Below are 4,654 nucleotides of genomic sequence, written 5' to 3'. Positions count from 1 at the left end.
CGGGTGTTTTTAAATAGAATGATAGAAAGCAACTTCTACAACACCAAATGCAGTATGTTGCATGATCATGTTTACTTCCCCCCCTCCAAAAAAAAAAAAAAAAGTGTCCTCCGTGTTTTCGCTGTGTGAATTTACAGCCTGTGAATTTAACGGGCTAAACAGTCTTGCAGGCTTTTCACTCCATGTGACTCGGGACAGTCCCATGTGGTGAATGACTTCTGAGGAGCAACTTGTAAAACTGGTGAAGCTCCTGTTAGTGGAATAAGACTTTGTAGTTACATCCAAGGGCAATGATTCCAGTTTTTCACTCCTGTAACACAAAGGGAATCAACTTTTCATTGGAAAGTAGTATTTGGAATCAGTGCTACAAGATAYAAATGATGGCAGGCAGCAAGCAGGTTTTGTCCTTTTATACGAGTACTTCTAATACGTCTCTGTTTAYAGTAGTTTTTGTATTGGCTAAAGATTTTTTTTCAGCCTCCAGCGTGTCGAGAGCGTCCCCGCTCTCCTGTGTTGCGTTAGGCACTGGTAACTCCCCGTGCGCCGCCCCTCGCRGGGCGCACGGACCCCAGGGAGAGAGCAGAGCATCCTTTGCGGATTATTGTTTCTCCGAGCAACTTGGTAAGTTTGGTAGGTTTGTCCTGAAAAACACTTACTTAYGGACCAGATGTTGGAGTAGAAACCAGTGAACACCGACTTTCCTAAGGTGGGTAAAAAGCAGCTTTTCTTCTGCTACTGATTGTCTCGTAGGAAAGTGTCAGTATATATTCAGGAATGGTTTATTCAGTGATACAGACGCTTGAGCCCCRCAGGTAATGCAGATAAAATGCAAATCCAATGTCAAAGGTTCTGTGTGTGTGTGCGTGTGCATGCTTCTTTTAGGCAGCTTTTGATGTAGATGCCCTCTGCATTTAGAACGGAAGACGGTGATGTGTCCCTCCAGCCTGAAGATGCCATCCTTCGCCGTCATCCTTCCCCGGGGTGGAGGTGCTCCGAGCTGCCTTCAGAAAAAATCGCACCCGGAGCCGGGGCCGGCACCTGCTGCACGTGTAGCTCCGGAGGCAGAGTGCAAAACTGGCCCTACGGCTTCGCGGGACGCACGGCGAGGCCAGCAAACTGCCCCCCAGCCAGCCACCGCCTTGGAAAGCCGAGCGGTTCTGTGGCCTGCTGCCATGTATGCCGGCTACTGAAGCGACCAGGACAAGAGCTTGCAATTGGCTTTATTTAAATGCAAATTTCCATTGGTTTAGTCTTTATTTGTTGCAGCAGCGCATGATAATGATCAAGCACACGTGGCTTGTATGATCCACCATGGGACTCTTAATTTGACTGAACACTTTTCTCAGTGCTTTGGCTCAGTGCTACATTAGCTATTGGATTTGTTCTTAATAAACAGCATGGGCGCTTTGTTGCAGAAAAGCAGCTATGCTGGTTTTTTKKTTKKTTTKKTTKKTTTTTTTTGGTGCACCAAACTTCAGAGAAGTCTGAAAAAACTTTTCAGAAAAGTTCAAATTAACTTAGATTCAAGGCTTTTTGCCAAAGATGATTAAAAACTAGCCTGAGAAATGCAGTCAAAAGCRTTTGTCCAAGGCTGTGAGAAATAGCTGTAGTTGACATCTGTAGCCAAATCTGTACAGAAACTTTGTTAGGCATCAGCAAGGACTTGCTTAAGCTGCTGCTTGGTTTAGTTGYTCTTCTTAAGACAGTTGTGGAAATGATTTTTTGGCCTGTGTTGCAGCTGAGCACTGTTCACCTGCATCCCTTCCTGTCCACCGTACGTAATCTTTTCTGAAATGAGTGACTTTTTTATCTGTCATTAGCCAGACTACAGCCACGACTGAAAGGAGTCCAGCAATAAGAGGGAAGATGCAAAACTATCCTGAGAATTACTTGCTCATCTGCATGAAGCAGGCAAGCTGTGTGTGTTAACTGTACTCACAGATTATCTTAAACTTTGGAGCCCAACCTTCAGCAGAGGAGACAGGTGAGCCAAAGCATTTTTGCACGCAGACAAGATTTCAGCCGCTTTGTAGAAGAATTTTAATGACAAAGCGGGCTCAGAGAATGGCRCTAGTTTAAGGAACTGTATCAGGAYTGAATTACAAGGGGGCATGTATGACTGACTTTGGCATGTGGACTAAATCCACGGAAAGGTATCAAGACTGAGGCATGAAAGGTTGTCTAGAGTGCCACTCAGTTATAAGAAATAAAAATCACGAGATGAAATGAGCCTAAGGAAAAAAACTAATATGGTTATGGAACAGTAAAAGCTGACTGGAATTTACTTGAGGGCTTAAAGGAAGCACAAACCCCTCTCACTTTTGTTTCAAATGTACATTCAAGCAGGCAATTAGAACTGATAAAATAGCGAACATCTGGTCACTGATCAGGGACCTGACTGCTGTGGACCCCCTCAGCCTTCCTGCTGTTCGAAACCACGTACTGGATTGTGTTTTCCTCTTTCAGGCGAGCAGTGCAAGGTGTCACTCCTGCTACCCTTTGTGCGTCCTGCTGTGGACTTCAGGAGATGTCCCCTTCCCGTACAGCCGGACAGAATTTTGTCCCACCACCATTTAGCATGGCTGAGAGGGTGAGTGAGTTGTCAATGAAAGCCCCAGTATTGCTGAGGTAAAAATTGTCATTACTCTTTTTTTCTGCCAGATCCAGGCCCAACAAGCTTAGTTAATAAGCGCTGCAGGTTCCTCCTGGATCCTTCTCTGCAGAAAGAGGCTGGGACCAGAAAATGAGGAAGGCAGGTCAGGATCTTAAAGATGGTCTTTAATAATTCTTCTGTGCAATTAGTGTTTTACTAGGTAAAGCGGATTGCCTTGACAAAGATCCTTACTAGAACTGATTTACTAAAGTATACTGAAAATTTACTTTGCTTGTTCTAGTAGGATAGGTGCTTCTGTTTTGAACATTTTTTTCACTTACTTGAGTAGAGTAACACAAAATTCTAAAATGCCTGGCTCCAACAGAACGATGTTCGTTAGAATTTTTTAAAAAAATCAAAAGCTCTGCAAATATCTATATTACAGCACATTAAAGATCTTTAATAATACTTTTCTGTTCCTCGCAAAATAGCAACAATGCTTTCCTCCTTTTTCTGTTGCACTTATGTACACTAAAACAGCAGGAAGATTTCCCCTGAGTGAATAGAGTCTATAGTAGTCTAATTTCCTGGAGTAAGAGAACTTTTATCCCCTTCATTTTACAGTTAAAAATACATTTAACAATGCAAAAGCTGAGTGGAAGTCTGAGATTTATTTCATGAAGTTTTGTTTTAGATATTTAAGGCTGGTTAAACTGCACCTTAGAAAGGAAAATTCATCAGTGTCCCAGAAATGAAGCGTCTCCGTTCAGTCAGGCTGATGGCTTATGCCATTTGTAGTATGGTCTGCTGATACTAACATGTTAATGAATTGAAGGTGCAAAGAAATAATGTTACCAACAGGTAGCCAGATTTAAAGTTTTCCCAGCTTGCTGTACTTCCATCTCATATGGAAGACTCTAGAAAAGCAGCAAGAGACTACTACAGCTCTGAATATTGGCATAAGCCAATTAAAACTTCACAGGAAGCAGTGAGTGTGTAAGCTAGGATTCTCCTTTATCACTCACTATTCTAAACAAACTGAAGATCAGATTTTTTTTTTTCTAACTAGTATAGTCTAAATTTGTTATCTTTAAACATTAGCTAAATTGGTACTACTTGGAAAACAATCTAGCCTCTAGCAAGATGTAGAAGAAAACTAAAAAAAAAATCAAATGTTCTATTTTGAGTTTCAGAACAGTTCAGCAGAGAATATTTATGGACTCTCAACATAGTTTCTGGGTAGTCTAACCTGCGACAGGTGGTGCTGATTCCAAGACGAGAGTTCCTCTGAGATCTCAGAGGAAGCAGAGCAGGAATGTGAAATCCCACGCTATCCTATCACTTGCACTTTAGCTTCCAAACGTCAGGATACTTCTTTGGGTATCTACCTGTTTGTTTTACTTCAAGCATTAAATCCGCAATGAATGCGGAAGGTAAACTGGTTCTGTTGCTAAGTGTGTTGGCATCAAACAACCGACAGAACTAAGTCACAGAGTTTTTTTCCTTTGAAAAAAATCTATCAAGCCAAGCCAAGAAAGTAGGGTAAACAGCTGCTGCTTTAGGCTCTGCTAAGGACAGAAACCATGTGTCATCAGAATGGCACCAGCCTACTTGAAACATTTATTCCTTGGCAGCTGTGAAGAAAGAAATTGTAACCCTCTGCAGTATTTGATTAGTTGTGTCAAACTGCAATAGTATTTTTCCACCGTTCCTACCATCATTTTGACATCTCCAAATCTAACAGAGGAAGTAATTTTTTAATGTAATGCTTTGCTATTGTACTGACTTTCTATTTAACAGCTAGCAAAAATGCCATTTTAAAGGACAGGCTACTTCAGTTGACCATGTTCCCAATGGCATAGCCCATACAATTTGCATACTAACATTTTTGGCTACTTTTAATGTTCTGCTACTTGACTGTTTTGATTCAAACATACTAGTCTTAGAAATGCAACCGTGGGATTGCCATTAGTTCTTTATCCTGGTTCTGCTTTGTTATTAAATGCTGAACATTGCTTCTCTGTGTATACAAAGGAACAAAATATACTACAAAAGATCATC

This window comes from Rhea americana, unplaced genomic scaffold, assembly GCF_003343005.1.
Source record: "Rhea americana isolate MKP2758 unplaced genomic scaffold, rheAme1 scaffold_16, whole genome shotgun sequence".
NCBI classification, from domain to species: domain Eukaryota; kingdom Metazoa; phylum Chordata; class Aves; order Rheiformes; family Rheidae; genus Rhea; species Rhea americana.
Note: the sequence above shows the minus strand (reverse complement) of the source record.